The sequence below is a fragment of the Bos indicus genome, chromosome 8 (assembly GCF_029378745.1).
Source record: "Bos indicus isolate NIAB-ARS_2022 breed Sahiwal x Tharparkar chromosome 8, NIAB-ARS_B.indTharparkar_mat_pri_1.0, whole genome shotgun sequence".
Classification (NCBI taxonomy): domain Eukaryota; kingdom Metazoa; phylum Chordata; class Mammalia; order Artiodactyla; family Bovidae; genus Bos; species Bos indicus.
The window spans coordinates 38,404,518-38,423,741 of NC_091767.1; positions in this window are offsets into that span (position 1 = coordinate 38,404,518).

Sequence of the window (19,224 nt, forward strand, 5' to 3'; positions counted from 1 at the left end):
GGCAGGAGGAGAAGGGAACAACAGAGGATGAGATGGCTGGATGGCATCACTGACTCGATGGATGTGAGTTTGAGTGAACTCCGGGAGTTGGTGATGGACAGGGAGGCCTGGAGTGCTGCAATTCATGGGGTCGCAAAGAGTCGGACACGACTGAGTGACTGAACTGAACTGAACTGAACTGATGAGCAGACTTAAGGGGAATTTTCACAACAGAATATGTTCTCATTTGTTTTTTTTTTTCCCAGTTGGATGAAGAAAGTGTAGGGAACAAATTCTCCCTTTGCAGAATTTTTTATTTTATTTCTTCTTACATGAAGAAAGACAGTATGTTGATGATAAGTCCTGGGAGCGACAATAGGGAGTCATCCAAGAGAAGAATGTATGTGAAGCTGGTACATGAGCCAGAAAACACTTGGTTAGTTATGGGTTGAGAGAAATAGGTTGTCTGTGCTCTGCCAAAGAACCCAGGGTTTTTTTGTGTTTCTCTAGTCAGGATATAAAAACTAGGAGGATTCCTTAAAAAGGAAGCAGGGGATTATTGAAAGACATTTTGACACACTTGCTTCTCACTATCACCCTCTTCCCCAAGTAACACACTTCCTGAAGTACCTGCAGTTTCAACAAAGGCACAGACTGCTGTTAAAATGTGTATAAGGGACCCAGATTACTTGACACTTTAACTAAGCAGGAAAATTTGTCTGGAGGATGTTGAGATTTTGAGTACACCTTCCCTCAAGTGACTGGGCGCAGATTGGACATCTACAGAGAGAACAGATTAGAATCTCATGTAAAGGCTGGCCCTGAGCATAGAAGACTCCAAAAAGTAACTGGAAAGACTTGGCAGTGGAAGGTGTGCTTAAGTCCTGAAGCTTGGCCCTGAGGATTTAGAACTAGTGAAACATGGGGGCCAAAGCAGTTTGACTCACTTGTATCCATAGGCTGCAGGGGCCTGGGAACAATCAGGCTACTACCAATAGAAAATTCACAGTCTTTTAAAGGTTATGGCCATTGTGGTGAATTTGTCATAACACAAAAAGCCTAAGGCCTGGACTCTACTGCATAGTTGCCTAGCTATTGTCTTAAAACTGTCATGCCTTCTGTAGCAACAGCATAACTACTTTATTTCCTTGATTCTGAGACACAATCAATTGTGAGACACATCTTCATTTTAATGAGGTTTCTAGGAGGAAAAACCTGTATTAAATCCTGCTGATTAAATCATTCAATCCCAATTTTAGAAACATTAAAATGTCACAAAGTGTGAATATTAGAAGTGAAGAAATACAGTAGTAACAAAGCAAAGTATAAACATTAATGGCTGTGCTTGATTCTTCTATTGGAATTCCAAATGGACCTTCATTTGCACTGGTTCCTCTTCTCTTTTTGAAAGAAGGACAGAGGGAAATTAGCATTTATTAAATACCTGCTACAGTAGTAAAAATAATGGTGATATCTAATATTTATTGATTACTTACTATGTGCCAGGAATTGTTCTAAGTGCTTTCATATATGTTATTTCATTTAATCCTCATAATTTGAGAGAGAGAGATTAGAAATACTGTTAAACTCTGTGAAACTAGTTTCTCCATTTCTGCAGATCAAGAAACTGATAGACACAGAAAATAACTTGTAACATAGTTATTAAGTAGCAAATTTGAGGTATTAATCTGTAAACTGAAGGCTGCTTCACTTTTTAAACTCACATTTAATCTTTTCATTATCTTCTCAATTCTGAAAAATATTATGCACACAAAAGTATATATAATGTACATACTTCTAAAAATTATAAATATAACTATGTACTCACCACTCAACTAACAGTGTTTCCCGTGTTTTTGAAGCTTGATACATCATGTCCAACTCATTCTGTTTCCTCCCCCAGTTAACCTCTACTCCAAATTTTGGGGTGATCATTCCTTTTTTTCTTCATAAGTTCTTACCAACTTTGTGTCTATAAATAATGTATTATTTAGTTTTGCCAACTTTTGAACTTTATTTTTATTGAGGTATAATTGACATAACAGTTTAGGTGTACAACATAATGATTTGATATTTGTGTATTTGTTGATCCTTGAACAACATAGATTTGTACTGCACATGTCCACTTATACATGGATTTTTTTTCCCCAGTAAATACATACTGTAGTACTGCATGATCCACAGTTGGTTAAATTCATAGTTGTAGAACCATAGATACATAGGGCCAACTGTAAATTATATGTAGATTTTCAACTGTGTGGGGATTGGCATCCCTAACCTCCATGTTGTTCACAGATCAACTTTATTGTGAAATAATCACTATAATAAGTCTAGTTAACATCTGTCACCATTTTTGAATGTTATATAAATGGAATCATACCTTATGTATTCTTCTGTGACTTGTCCACGACTTTTAAGATTCATTCATTTTGGTGTTATTGCTATAATTTATCCATTTTCAGTGCTGTATAGCTGGATGGCATCACTGACTCGATGGACGTCTCAGTGAACTCCGGGAGTTGGTGATGGACAGGGAGGCCTGGTGTGCTGCGATTCATGGGGTCGCAAAGAGTCAGGCACGACTGAGCAACTGATCTGATCTGATGCCTATAACACAATGTATTTGAACATTCTATCTATGAAAGTTCTTTACCAAGATGCTGAGTGACTAGAAGGCGAGTTTTTCTGGTATACCACCCCAGATTAGAGGCCTGTCCTAAGTCTATTCCTGCATATACATTTAATATTTTCTTGCACACGTGACTGCATTTGTTCACAGTAGACTCTTCTTTCCTGAAATGCATCCTGAAACATATTTGAGGTGTTATCTTTCCATCCACATTTCTTTCACTTCCCATCATACACTTTATACTCCAGGGCTACATTATTGCAGTTCTGAAAACTTCAAGTTTACTGTATCCTTTTGCCTATAGGCCTTGGCACATGTCACTCTTTCTGCCTGGAATGATTATTTCCTGGCCAACTCTTGCCCACCTATCAGGAGTTGTCTGATTAGAGAAACCGTCTTCCACTACCTTCTGGTTTGGAGTTTCTCCTTGAATTAACAGAGGGGACTTCTGCTGTCATCTCAGGGTTTAGTCAGAATTGGTTTTCTGGAGTATCCAAAGTACTATTGAATAAAACTGTATAATTATACTTGGTGCCTATAAAGATTGTATGAAAGGTCTGTTTTGTATACTAGTAACTCTAATAAACAGGAAATATGGAAATTCCATTGTTAAAAAATGTCCTTAGGTTGGGGGTAGGGCACGAATCATATCCTTGTTGGTAAAAGAGAGATGGAAAAATACAGATTATTTTCATTTGCTTTCAGGTCTTTTGGCTAGATTCCAGAGAACTTTCTCCAAGAGCAACAAGATAAAACCCACTTTCTTTTCCAGGAGTTTTTTCCTGGCATGGAAAGAAAATCTCTCATTTGTTTCCCTCTTTGTGTTTTTCTGACACTAGCTGCTTATCTGTTGGACATCTCACCAAGAAGTACCTCAAAGGATGAGTGGAGATGGCAAGTAAAAAATCATACATTTGGTTATATATTTTAAAAGAAATAGCCTTTTGATTTTTGAATGGTTTTAGATTTACATTTTTTAAAAAAGGAGTTTATGCAGACCATTTTTATTTATAACATACATTTTAAAAATGTTTTTGTAATTAAAAGTTTTATTGGAGTATGGTTGATTCACAATGTTGTGTTAGTTTCAGGTGTATAGCAGAGTGAATCAGTTATACATTTACCCACTCTTTCTTAGATTTTTTTCCCCATGTAAACCATTACAGAGTAATGAGTAGAGTTCTCTGTGCTATACAATAGGTTCTTACTAGTTATCTATTTTATATATAGTATTTGGAGAAGGAAATGGCAGCCCACTCTAGTGTTCTTGCCTGGAGAATCCCAGGGACGGGGGAGCCTGGTGGCTGTTGTCTCTGGGGTCGCACAGAGTCAGACACGACTGAAGTGACTTAGCAGCAGCAGCAGCAGTATGTATGTGTCAACCCCAATCTCCCAAATTTATCCCTCTTCACCTTACCCCCTTGGTAACCATCAAGCTTGTTTTCTATCTATAACTCTATTTCTGGTTTGTAGATAAATTTATTTGTATCTTTTTTTTTTTTTTTTTAAATAGACTCCATGTATAAGCAATAGCATATGGTATTTGTCTTTCTCTGTCTGACTTCACTCAGTATGACAATATCTGGGTCTATCCATATTGTTGAAAATGGCATTATTTTGTTCTGTTTTATGTCTGAGTATTATTTAATTGTATATATGTACTATGTCTTCCTCTTCTTTTGTTTTTTTTTGCCGTTTTGTGCAGCATGCAAGATCTTAGTTCCCTGATCAGGGATCAAACCTGTTCCCCCTGCAGTGGAAGCACAGAGTCTTAATCACAGAACTGCCAGGGAAGTCCCTGTACCACATCTTCTTTATTCATTCCTCTGTTGATGGACATTTAGGTTGCTTCCATGTCCTGGCTATTCTTTTTGAACCATGATTTTCTCCAGATACATGCTCAAGAGTGGGATTATTGTGTCATATGATAGGTCTATTTTTGGTTTTTAAAGGACTCTCCATGCTGTTCTCCAGAGTGGCTGCACCAATTTACATTCCCACCAACAGTGCTAGAAGAGTTCCCCTTTCTTCACACCCTCTTCAGAATTTATTGTTTGTATATTTTTGATGATGATAATTCTGACTGGGGTGAGATGATACCTCATTATAGTTTTGACTAATTATTAGAGTTTCTCTAATAATTAGTGGTATTGACTATCTTTTCATGTGCTTTTTAGCCATCTATATGTCTTCTTTGAAGAAAGAAGATCTTCTATGCACTTTTAAATTGGGTTATTTGTTTTTTTAATATTGAGCTGCATAAGTTGTTTGTATATATATATTTTAGATTTACATTAAAGTTGCAGAAATAGTTCAGAGCATTCCTATATTCACTCACTCAGTTTTCTCTTATTAGTGTCTTACATTACTGTGCTATATTTGCCACATCCAAGGAACCAACATTGGCATATTTCTGTTAAGTAAATTCCACAATTTGAATCCTCTAATGAATCCCTGATGTCCATTTTCTATTCCAGAATTTCATCCACCATTTGTACCGCATTACATTTAGTCCTAGTGCCGTTTTAGCTTCCTTTGGCCTGTGACAGTTTCTTGGACTTAACTTGTTTTTGAAGAGATTGACAGTTTTGAGTAGTGTTAGTCGAGTATTTTGTAGAAGTCTATCAATTTAAGGTTGTCTGATGTTTGGGAGAGGATAACCACAAAGGAGAGTGTCATTCTCATCACATTATATCAAGGATACTATCAACATGACATCACTGAGTTTACATACTTTTTAATATTGAGTTAAATGACTGAGTGGTGAGAGCATCAGTATCAGAGTCTGAAGACTGAATTAGGATCATGATTCTGTCATTTATTAGTTCGTGACCTGGTAAAGTTGCTTAATCCCTCTGTTCCTTGTTTCCTTGTCTGTTAAGTGATAATAATGATAATATTTACTGTATTAAATTAGTAGATAATTTTTTACTGTATTAAATTGGATAATATTTACCATATTAAATTAGTAGATACATGAACAACACTTAGAGTAGTGTTTGGCACAGAGGAAGTAGGGTATTGAGAGGGTAACAGGCAGGAAGGCCGGGGGTCTCCAAATGGAGGAAATAGGCTGCAAGTGTCAGACATTTATTATCTCTCCCTTAAGCAGCAGGAGGAAACAAACAAGTGTCAGATTTTTTTCCTTCTCCATACAAAATTAAAAGGAAGTTTCTCTTAAAATTCTGTGTTGCCATGGCGACACCTGGTTCCACCTGAACTTAACTTTTCTTAAACCTTGAACTAACCAATGCATTTTTCTTACGGAAATGTTTTTATTAAGCTATGTTAATGAAACTGCGTATTTGCTTTGGAATTTGCCTTTCTTCAAAATGATTCCACCTAAGACTAACTTTTTTTCTTTTCTCAAACCTTGGGCTGATAATAGCTCAACAAACCAGTGTTCATATCAATTGTTTTATGGCTGGGGGATGACACACCTCATGCCATCCTATCTCAAAAATGCATATTGTGGGAGAGGGGTTTGGTGAAACTCCCTCAGCCTTGAGGTGTCTCTCTTATCTGATTAACAGCTTTCTAACAGACATAAAACATCCGGCTAAAGACTAGAAGGGGGACACTCTGCCCTCTTCTGACGTCTATGTCAGAAGCTTTGTCTGTCTCTTTTATACTTTAATAAAACTTTATTACACAAAAGCTCTGAGCAATCAAGCCTAGTCACTGGCCCCGGATTGAATCCTCCTCTGGAGGCCAAGAATCCTGGCATTTTTCATGGCTCAGCAACAACCTTTCAGTATCAGTTTTAACTATTTTTTGATATTATTGACTAACGTGAGATTTGTGTATTTCCATTAATGTGTCCTCTGGTCTCTCTCACTCTCAGAAATTAAATTATTGGTGCTCAGTGGTAAAACAAAAATCACAAATAACCTGGTTTTTAAACTTTGAACATGGGAAGATCTTTGTCTTTTTATTTCTTAGAGTTTTGAATTATCCCTAAAATATTGTACATTGCTTTAAAATTTGCATTGTCTGCCAACAAAAATACTTCACAGGGCACTCCTTTGAAAGATTTTTATTCTCATTTTGTTTGTATAATTTAGTTACTAAACTTGTGCTATGTTCATTCACAATTTGAAATTTTTCTTCAGAATACTGGTTCTTTTAGTCATTGATCCACTGATATATTTCTGTTTCCCAGGCCAGGAGTGCAGTTCTGATTAAAAATCTATGAAAAAGAGTTATTACTCTTTTCTTCCCTTTGGCCCAAGCAAAAGAATTACAGGGTTTATTTCAGCTTTTATTAGTATACAAATGAAGATTTATTTACCTTTTCACCACATAGTTAATGGTTGATCTGAATATCTCCAATAAGGGAAGTCAATTGCATTTACAAACTTGCATGTCCATTTTCTGATGCATTTTCCAATTTCCTATTTGAAATTCTCAGTGAGAATTAAACATATTTTTGAATTGAAATAATCCATGGGGTTGCAATCCATGGGGACATGACTTAGCGACTAAACAAGAATAGTTGATTTACAGTATTGTGTTAATTTCTGCTGTACAGCAAAGTGATTCAATCATACATTCTTTTTAAAATATTCTTTTCCATTATGGTTTATCACAGGAGACTGAATATAGTCCTCTGTGCTATACAGTAAGACGTTGTTGTTTATTCCCAAGTGATAATTTTGAAAACTGATGATGAATATTGAATATGTTCTTTTGATGTTAGAATTTTTGAAAATCCCATTGGAAACTTCACAGAATGTTTTATGCAAATTGAAATATGCATACTTTAAAATATTTTTGTCTAATACTTTATATTTTCCCTGGAAATGGTGTAATTCTGGCTGTTAGTCTCTTTTCTTTTTGCTTTATTTCTTGGTAATTTTGGCCAATAGAATAGAGGCATTTGTAGAGAATCTGTGTGTATGTGTCTGTGTGCGTATGTGTATGCATGCATGTGTGTGTGCAAGTGGGTGCTCAGGCATGGGCATGCTCCTGTGTTGGATCAAAAAAAAAGAATTTCTGTGTTTACTTATAGCAGCAGAGAAATTTTTCCTGAATACAATACCTACTAACTATTACTCACTTACTCTTTTAAGCACTTCACCTACTTTATCTTGTTTGATACTTACAATAATCCTGTGATATCAGTACTCTTATTTTTCCCATTTTTACAGATGAGAAATCTGAGACAGAGCGAGGTTGGATAACTTGCCCAAATTCACAGAGCTGATAAGTGGCAGAGCTGGAATTCAAACCTAGGTCTATCTGACTCCAAAGTTCAACCTCTTTACCATTTCATGTTACCTGGAACATCCGTATTATTTTTCTCTTGAGATATGGTATATATAACTCTCATAATTGGAGAGGGAAATGGCAACTTGCTCCAGTATTTTTGCCTGAGAAATCCTATGGACAGAGGAGCCTGGCAGGCTTTATAGTCTATGGGGTTGCAAAGACTCGGACATGATTGAAGCGACCGAGCATGCACACATGCACACACATATCCTTCCAGGCTTAATTTTAAAAATTGAGACATAACATATATAAAGTGGTCAAGTCTTGAGTGTATATCTCAAGATAATTGTACATATGGACACAACTATGTAACATCCCCCCAGATCAAGACATGGAGTATTTCTGACACTCTAGAAGACTATCTCATGCCCCTTTCCAGTCACAGCCATTCTTCCCACAGAGATAGTCACCAATCTGGCCTCTGTTAACATGAATTCTGCCTCTTCTTGAACAGTCTATAAATGGAATCATGTAATAAACACTTTTGTGTGTGTGTGACTTCTTTTATTTAAATTTACGTCAGATTTATTTATGTTGTTATGTGTTTATTTTGTTATGTCTTTTTTATAGCTATATATAATATCCATTTAAAGCTAACAATTCTTTCTAGCTGCAAAAGAAAAGTTTTCATTATACCCTGCCAGGCTTCTTTCCCTCTGTGCATATATGATTACTAGATTTGGATTATATATACATTTGTTTTATAACCTGTTATCTTCTCTTATCAGTTTATCATGAACGTTTTCCATGTCATTAAATATACATTCTTTTATTATGATTTTAAAATACTTTAAAAACATTTTTATTTTAAAAATTGTTTTTTTGTGTGTATGTGTGGTGATGGGAGAATATGTAAATCACTCACAAGACACAGAATTCAAAAGATACTAAAAGATATGCAATGGGAAATCTCCTATCCTTACCCTACCCTACCCTACCTGCTTCCCACCCCTACCCCAGGATCCTATGTGGCTATTTTCTTTCTTTTTTTAAAAACTTTTTACTTTATATTGTAGTATAGTTAATTAATAGTGTTATGCTAGTTTCAGGGGTACAGCAAAGTGATTCAGTTATACATACAGATGTATCTATTCTTTTTCAAATATGCCACAGAAGTTTTTCCCCTGGAGTGAAAGTTCTGAGCCACACATCAGGCTTCCCAGCCTGCGGGTCTGACAATAGGAGAAGAAGCCCCCAGAGAAGCTGGCTTTGAAGACCAGTGGAGTTTATTTACAGGAATTACACAGGACTGGGGGAAATAGAAACTTTGCCCTTGGAGGGCATGCACAAGGACCTGTGAGCACCAGGCCCCAGGGGAAAAAGCAGACTGGGCTAGACCTACCTGCTTGTATTGGAGAGTCTCCTGATAAGGCAGGGTCAGCTGTGGTTCACTGTAGGGACAAAGACACTGGCAGCAGTGGTTCTGCGATGTACTCTTTAGTGTGAGCCCTCCCAACAGCCTGTAGTCTCCAGTGCTGGAAAGCCTCAGACCAAGCAAGCAACTTGGAGGAATCACAGCTCCACTCATCAGAAGACAAGCAGACTAAAGTCTTATTGAGCATGGCCCTGCCCACCAGAGGGACAAGATCCAACTCTACCCACCACCAGTCCCTCCCATCAGGATGCCTGCACAAGTCTCTTAGCCTCATCCACCAGAGGGCACAGAGCACAAACATGAAGAATTACAATTCTTGTGGAACCAAAACCCCAATCACAGAAAGTTAGACAAAATGGAACAGCAGTGGAATGTATTCCAGATTAAGTGACAAGGTAAAACCCCAGAAGAACAACTATGTGAAGTGGAGATAGGCAACCTTCCAGAAAAAGAATTCAGAATAATGATAGTGAAGATGATCCAGGATCTCAGAAAAAGAATGGAGGCAAGGATCAAAAAGGTGAAAGAAATGTTTAACAGAGACCTAGAAGAACTAAAGAACAAACAGAGATGGACAATACAATGTATGAAATGAAAAATATTCTTGAAGGAATCAATAGCAGAATAATTGAGGTAAAAGAATGAATAAGTGACCTGATATATATAAAAATATATATATATAAATCAGAAAAACTTATAACAATTAACACTCCATCAGCAGAATGTAGGAGAGTTTATTTTCCTGTGTTCTCATTAACACTAGGTCATATCATTAGTCTGCAAATTTAATAGGGAAAAATTACATTTTACTGTTTAATTTATATTACTTTAATTACTAGTTGAACTTAAGAAAGATCTTCATTGGCCATCTGTGGCTTTGTTGTTTTGCAAAATTATCTCCCAGTTTGAGTACAAAATCTTTGCTCTCATTTGTGCCTTCAATACAAAAACCCTATTTTACCCTTTCCAGACAGTAAACTTTCAGTATTTTGTGATGATTTTGACATAGTTGCTTGACCACAGTTGGGGGAGGGGTTGTAGGAAGTCTAACTCCTTAACTGAATTTTCAACCTGTCTTCATGTTTTTAGTCCCATTTTCATTCCACCACCCTCCTTGTTCTACTTCCAGAGACAGCTGGTACTGCCACTTCTTAAACCTTTGGTAGTCATGCAATGTAACTTGCTTTGATTCTTAACTTTCTCCACTACCAGCTTAGGATTTGTCTTCCAAGCAAGTTACTACTCTTCCCTCTGCTTTCTTCATGTTTGTGGTGATTGTCTCCTCTCTCTCTTTGTCCTTATGGCTTGTGCCTTAAAAGTATGTAATTCCTTCTATTCTTATTTTGGTGAAATCATCGGAGGATGTGGAGTTTTAACAGAAGTCCAGAGTTGAATTTGTATCTTAAAGTTGAAAGTGTTTTACTGGACCTTGTTATATTGGTAAGTACTACAGATGTCTCATAGACTCAAAAGGGTTATAAAAGACAGCTGTATAGACCAGAAAACCTTGAAGTTTCCCATATCATTGTGAGGAAGACTCCTCTATTGATGAAAATTCTTTCCATAACCTCTTAGAATATCTTTGCATTGACATGCATAAAGGTACTAAACAGTTGGGTTGCTCATACAAAAACATTTATGAACTTGTTCATTTGCATACAATTTGATACATCAGACAGATACACATTTTTACATTCATAATTCAGGTTAAGCCTCCCAGGAATATAGCAAATTATTTAATAACTGATGATGCATGAGCATGGATAAACAGAATGGAAAGTGGCTGGAATAGGGTCCAGAAGACCTTCTGCTGTGCTGTTTATATGCTGAGTCATGAGATGATCTGCCACTGGGGATGTCAGTGAGGGAGAGGGGTGAGGAGAGGGGGACACTTTGAAGGCTCATTGCAACTGCTGTTTGCAAACTAGCATGGAAGTATTTTCATATTTTACAGTAGGTATTGTTATAATGGTATACATAACTAATTGTCAAACCTGAGCCTTTCTCTTTTACTTTAACCATGTTGTCCTTATGTGAATCATTCACTCTCTTTAGGATCCTTTAGATATTACTTTAGCCTATGTTGTCTATTACTGCCTTATTTTGTCACTCAGTGTTTTATCCAGCTCTGCAGATGATGTATCTTATCTGTTAGGCTCAAACTCTCACCAGTTCCTGAGTCAGCCCTGAAAATGGCAATCTAATCAACAATATCAGTAACCTAGTGTTTGCTTTCCAACAAGAGCCCAGCTTGTCTAGACAATCCCCTGTTGTAGTTTTCCCTCCATCCCCTAATTTTGGCTTTATTTGTAGGGTAAGTTTTGCTTCAGTTTTGCTCCCCAGTGTGCTTGGTACCTGATTTCTTTTTTTTGCATTACACAGGACTGGAAAAGGTCAGTTTTTATTCCAATCCCAAAGAAAGGCAATGCCAAAGAATGCTCAAACTACTGCACAATTGCACTCATCCCACATGCTAGTAAAGTAATGCTCAAAATTCTCCAAGCTAGGCTTCAACAATACGTGAACCATGAACTTCCAGATGTTCAAGCTGGCTTTAGAAAAGGAAGAGGAAGCAGGGATGAAATTGCCAACATCTGCTGGATCATAGAAAAAGCAAGAGAGTTCCAGAAAAACATCTACTTCTGCTTTATTGACTATGTCAAAGCCTCTGATTGTGGATCACAATAAACTGTGGACAATTCTTCAAGAGATGGGAATACCAGACCACCTAACCTGCCTCTTAAGAAACCTGTATACAAGTCAAGAAGCAAAAGTTAGAACTGGACATGGAACAACAGACTGGTTCCCAATAGGAAAAGGAGTATGTCAAGGCTGTATATTGTCTCCCTGCTTATTTAACGTACATGCAGAGTGCATCATGAGAAACACTGAGCTGGATGAAACACAAGCTGAAATCAAGATTGCTGGGAAAAATATCAATAACCCCAGATATGCAGATGACACCATCCTTATGACAGAAAGTGAAGAACTAAAGAGCCTCTTGATGAAAGTAAAAGAGGAGAGTGAAAAAGTTGGCTTAAAGCTCAACATTCAGAAAACTAAGATCATGGCATCCAGTCCCATCACTTCATGGCAAATAGATAGGGAAACAGTGGAAACAGTGACAGACTTTATTTTCTTGGGCTCCAAAATCACTGCAGATGGTGACTGCAGCCATGAAATTAAAAGACGCTTACTCCTTGGAAGGAAAGTTGTGACCAACCTAGACAGCATATTAAAAAGCAGAGATATTACTTTGTCAACAAAGGGCCATCTAGTCAAGGCTATGGTTTTTCCAGTAGTCATGTATGGATGTGAGAGTTGGACTATAAAGAAAGCTGAGCGCCGAAGAATTGGTGCTTTTGATCTGTGGTGTTGTAGATGACTCTTGAGAGTCCCTTGGACTGCAAGGAGATCCAACCAGTCCATCCTAAAGGAGGTTAGTCCTTGGTGTTCATTGGAAGGACTGAAGCTGAAGCTGAAACTCCAATACTTTGGCCACCTGATGTGAAGAGCAGACTCATTTGAAAAGACCCTGATGCTGGGAAAGACTGAGGGCAGGAGGAGAAGGAGATGACAACAGATGAGATGGTTGCATGGCATCACCGACTCCATGGACATGAGTTTGAGTGAACTCTGGGAGTTGGTGATTGACAGGGAGGCCTGGCGTCCTGTGGTTCATGGGGTCGCAAAGAGTCAGACACGACTGAGTAACTGAACTGAACTTCCTTTGACTCTCCCCCTCCCCTGTCACTTTCCTTAGTCTTGTTACAAATGAGTAGATATAGTCTGGGATCATGATGTAGTAACCTTTGTGGCTTTGAGAATACCTTCCATTTCCACTCTGCTCTGTACTCCTAGATTGTACTCCTTTGGTACTGACATTTGCCTAACTCATGGCCAAGAATTGCTGTGCCTTTTGGAAGCTGTGTTATAGGCTATGCAGCTGCTCCCACAGGACTATGTTTCATACCTTGGATTGAGGAAATTTACCATTCCAAAGAAAAACAAAATGGTGTTCTATTAGCAGCTGTGTAGGGAAGAATGGTCAACAGGTTAGCTATCAAACAACTTTTGGCATACTTTATCACATACTGGCATTGGAGATTCCCAGTTAAACAGACTCTCTGAAATATCTAATGATGAAACTCACAGTGAGCGTATGGCACCCAGGTACTCTGGACATCCAATTAGCTTTTTAGTTCTGCTCTCTTAACTGTGAGAAGACAACTAAAGAATATCAGAAATTTGAGGAAAGCTGTGTACACAAAAGGAAGCTATTAATACCAAAGCATGCAAACTAAGTAATAACTTAGAAAACAGAGACAATGTAGGAAGAAGGAAAATAGTTTAAAAATGATCATTAATATTTTCATAGAGATAAGATACTGTAATCTTGAAATAAGAGAACACTATAAAAGGAATATTTAAGGAATAAAAAAGAACTCTTGAAAACTAAAAATATGATTACCAAAATGATAAACTCAGTATAAAAATTAGGCAATGAAACGGAAAACATCTCTGAATGTAGAGCAGAAAACAAGGGAAATGAAAAATAAGAAAAGAAAACATTAATGTGTCATTCTAGCAGATTTAACAGCTGAACGTTAGGTTCCAAAAAAGAGAACTGCAAAAATGGAGGGCAGAAATTTGTCAGTAACTCAAGAAAATCCCCCAGAACTAAAGAAATCAGTTTCAATCTAATTTCATAAGGGACTTCATTGTGAATTTTCAGAACTCAAAGCAAATATTGGTGCAGAGAGAGAGAGAGAGAGGGAGGTGTGAAATACAAGAGGCTAGAAATCAGAATGACTTCAGATTTTTCACAAGCAACACTGGAATCTGGAAGGCAATGGAACAGTGCCTTCAAGATTTAACCCATAATTCTGTACCGAGCCAAATTATCAATCACCTGTGAAGATAGAATAAAGACATTTTAATACATGCAAGGTGTCATATTTTATTTATCATGCACCCTTTCCCAGAAAGTTACTGGAGGATATGCTCCACCAAAACAAGGAAGGGTAAAACATAGGGTACATGAAACAGGTGATACAAATGAGGTCAAGGAATTCCCAGGATTGATAATGACAGATGATCCCAGAATGAGAGTTATGTACCGAGGCATTGAAGTTAACTACCCCAGATTGGAACATCTCAGAAGGCTCTGGAAGATATAATTGATTACCTGATACATATGGATTTCTCAAGTCAGATTCACACTACTAGCAAAGTGCTAGAGATTAATTCAAACTTGGGAGACAAAATTAGGCCAGAGAGAAAGCCAACAGCGGATTCAGACATGGGAGATCGTGCAGAGTAGGAAGTATCAGCATAGTAGAGATACCACCTAATAATAGGAAAGTGAAGTCGCTCAGTTGTGTCCGACTGTTTGCGACCCCATGAACTGTAGCCTCCGTCCATGGGAGGACTGGCTTCTCCGTCCATGGGATTCTCCAGGCAGGAGATCTGGCGTGGGTTGCCATTTCCTTCTCCAGGGGAATCTTCCCAACCCAGGGATTGAACCCGGGTCTCCCGCCTTCCAGGAAGACGCTTTAACCACTGAGCCACCAGGGAAGCCCCATAATAATAGGAAAGGGATGCTTTTTCTCCAAGAGCCATGTATTCCACCTGGATCTTGGAAAAAGAACATCCCTTTCCTGACTGTGCAATTATTGGTATTTTATTCCTGTATAGCTTATTTCATCCTCACTTCTTCAGAAAGAAGTGGCCTTGAGAAATAAGTGACCACGAATATAACAATTATGGTTTTATTATTGCTTTCCATTAGGACCAAAACCTTCAAGCCCCTGGGCCTTAAGTCTTAGAATTGTGTCCCTTCTGTCTAGGTAGTTCCCCCCCAAAGACTCAGCTTTTCTAAAATATTGTGATAACAACTAGGGGCTTCCCAGGTGGCACAGTGGTAAAGAATCCATCTGCCAATGCAGGAGATGTAAGAGACCTGGGTTCCATCCCTGGGTTGGGAAGATCCCTGGAGTAGGAAATGGAAACCCACTCCAGTATTGTTGCCTGGAGAATCCCATAGACAGAGGAGCCTGACTGGCTATAGTCCATGGGATTGCAAAAGAGTCAGACATGACTGAACACACACATATTAGCAACTATGGGATTTATGTAACATGTGAACATCCAGATAGCAATATCTGCTTTGGTGACTCTAGGTAATGGAATCTCTACTGTAACTATCATTTAAAGAAGTAACAACTTACTAGTTTAGGTTGGCCTTGATCTTTTTCTGTGTCTGGTTCTCCAGGAGGTGATTTGCTCATTTTCTTGTATCACGAACTTCATACTAATACCACTATTTTTCAGTCCTTCCACCTGAACAACTACTACATTTAATACAGTGCCTTCAATAACTACATGAAAATTTATAGCCCTTTCTAAAAAAAGTTCTCTCTCAACCTCTCTCTGTCTCACTCTCTTGTGTGTTGCTCTGAGCTTTCCTACACAGGCAGGAGGGGTATTTGGATCCCCACTTTTTGAAAATAGAACAGATTCCAGGTTTTGAAAAAAGACTGTTTAGAGCATTGTCTTAGCCCAATTGAAACATATTAAAGGGTACAAATGTCATTTCCTCAAATGAACCGCTAGATGGTAGTGTGGACTCTTCTCATGATGGCCTCTTCAGCTATTCCAAGGTGAATTCAGATTTGTGTATTTGCACCCTTGTAATGTTTTATCTATTGATATTTCCCTGTCGATTCACAGAGCTTTATTCCTATCCTGAAGGAACTATTTCACATGATTTTGCAAGCAGGATACATTTTTTTATTTGATACCTCTTTTTCAATCTGTGTGGAAGAGAGATTTAGAAAAATAAATACTTATTGCTTCTGATATCCCCAAAAGGACCTCATTTTACATTCAGTATGTCTTTCTTTCCTATATTATTTTTATATGACTTTAAAGAGTTATTTTCTGTTATTTAATTATTTAACATTTAAAACTAAATTTCTTTCAGAACGGGGAGTCTATGTGGGCCATTTTTGTGAATATAAACCCCAAATCTGAAACATTTTTATATTTATTTTCTCCTGAGAAAGAAAATAACTACTCTATAAGATTTTTTTTCCTCCAGCTGTAGGAGCGTTTGCCAGATAATTTATGCATGTACTTGGAGCTTCTGAGGGAGATGAGCATGAAGACAAATGCTGTTTGTTGGGGTTTCAGGGTTAAACAGACTGAAAAATTGAGCCCTTCTTCAACCACACCTTCCTCATAGCTTAAGCTTGCAGAAAAAGAGAAAAAAACAGATGTCTATTCTTGAAACTTTCTTTCTATCCCCCTCTCCCTTCTCCTATTCAAGTTCTCCTTAAAAAAAATTAATTCAAGAGTGTAGAAAAGAGAGGAAAGGATAAGTGTGATGGTTAATTTTATATGTCAGATTGGTTGGGCCATGGTGCCCAGGTATTTGGTCAAACATTATTCTTGATGTTTTTGTTAGGGTATATTTTGGATGAGGTTAACATAGTAAAGTAGATTGTCCTCTACTTTAATGGGTGGGTGAGCCTTATCCAATCAGTTGAAAGTTTCAATAGACTTGACACCTTTCCTTCATCCTCCCCAAAGTAAAAAGGAATTCTGCCAGCAAACTGCCTTTGGGCTCAAACTGTAGCTCTTTCCTGAATCTTCAGCATGCTGGCCTACCCATCATATTTCAGACTTCCGAAGCCCCCTCGATCGTATGAGTCAATTCCTTAAAATCTCTCTCTTTCTCTGTATGTGTTATACATACATTCACAGCTACACATTCATCCATTTGGTTTGTTTCTCTGGAGAACTCTGACTAATACAAGAAGTAAAAGGATAAGTAAGAAAGATAGGGGACTTCAGAATGGTTAACGCAGCTTACAAATCAAAGATTCAATTAAAGCAAACAGAAATACAATTAGAACACTGCTATTCTGTCTTCTGTTCTTTTCTCACTATTTCCTATTTTCTAAAGCCTTGACAAATCCAGGGACTTTTCTGTTTCCTGTACCATTATATCCTCAGTGTTTACCACAACTTTTTCCATATTCAAGGCTCTTGGTAAGTATTTGTTGGTTGAATGAATGAATTAATTAATGGTTAAGATTCTTAATTGTAGAACAGGTAGGACTGAGTGCTCAAAGTCACAGGAGATGAAAATGTATGACAGGTTTAGAGAATAGTGGATCGTGCCATGTTGAAGGTGTTTGGGGATAAGGTAGCTAGAAGTGAATCTGGAAGGGTATTCTGCTAAGAATTGGGACTTTATCCTTGTGAGAAGCAAGGAACTATCAGGACATTTTAAGGATTATGTCCATGTTTGAACCTCAGAATGATTACCAGAATTTTCTGAAGTTTTAGCAAAGCTCTAAGGCTTTTATTTTTAATTTTTACTTTGGGTTAGATTGTCTTAAATACAAATGTATCCCCTTGCTTCTGCCTAATTTAAGTCTCCCTGGTTAAATTTTTGGCCACTGACACAAATTGATTAAAAAAAAAAACAAAAAACATGGGTCTTGGATTAATGTTGAATCCTGGAGTTATCACTTAAAGGCTTTATGATCTCGAGCAACTGGTTTACTGCTGAGCAGTATGATTTATTCAGCTTTAGATATAGGCATAATTCAGTGTTGAAATGTTGAAAGAATTTGCTTTTAGATTAGGAACAAGAAGAGTGTCTATCATCTGCTTTCTTTTAATATGGTACTGAAGGTTCTAGCCAGTGTGATATAGCAAGAAAAAAGAATAAAATGTATAAAGATTGGAAAATCAACAGATAAATTACTAGAATTAATAAGAAAGTTTAGCAAGCCTATTAGGCACAATATAAATATGCCAAAAAAAAATTACATTTCTATACAATAGCAACAAAAAGTATGCTTTAATAAAATTTACAATAAAATTAAGAAATGTTAAGTTCTGGAGCAAACCTAACAAGGTGTGTCCAAATAAGTTTTGGCATAAATTATAAAACATTACCAAAAGACATTAGAAAATACCTAAATGGAGAAATAAATCACATTCATGGATTAGAAGATGTGTTATTGTAAATATTTACCTTGTTCCAAGTGATCAGCAGATTCAGTGCAATTTCAATCAAAAGTCTCAACTGTTTATTCATTTATTTATAATTTAAAAAGACTTTATTTTACTTTTTATTTTGGCTAAATGGGTCTTGGTCGTGGTACACAATCTTTCTGTAGTTGCAGTGCCCAGGCTTCTCTTATTGTGGAGCACAGGCTCAAGAGTGCACAGACTCAGTAGTTGCAGTGCGTGGGCTTAGTTGCCCTGTAGAATGTGGGCTCTTAGTTCCCAACCAGGGATCGAACCTGTGTCTCCTGCATTCAAAGGCAGATTCTTAACTGGTGAACCATCAGGGAAGTCCCCCAATTGTGTATTTAAACCTGATGAATCAATTCTAAAATTCATGTGGAAATGCAAAGAACTATAAAAATACATGTCATTCTTGAAGAAGTATTAGATTGGGGGACCTGCTGTACCAAAATGCTATTAGATATCAAGACAGACAAATAGAGTAATGGGACAGAATAGAGGCATAAGAAACTGGTCCATGTAAATATGAAAACTTACAGTGTATATGAAACCTTACAGCAAATAAGTGAAGGAAAGAATGAATGTTTAAAGAAATGATACTGGGAAAATCGATTATCCACATGGCAAAAATAGGCTGTAGATGCATTCAGATTTCAACATGAAGAGCAAAATTATGAAATTGTTAGAAACAGTATAGAAAAATGTCTTAATGATGTGGATGACATGGAGTAGGGAAGGATTTCTTTAAAAAATACAGAAAGCATAAATCAAAAAAGGTGCATAAACTCAGCTATGTTAAAATTAAGAATTTCCCTTTACCAAAGACAGCACAAAGAGAAATTACTAATATAGGGCACTAATTGGAAGAAGACGTTGGCAACTGGTAAAACCGATAAAAAGTCAGTATCCAGGATATATACAT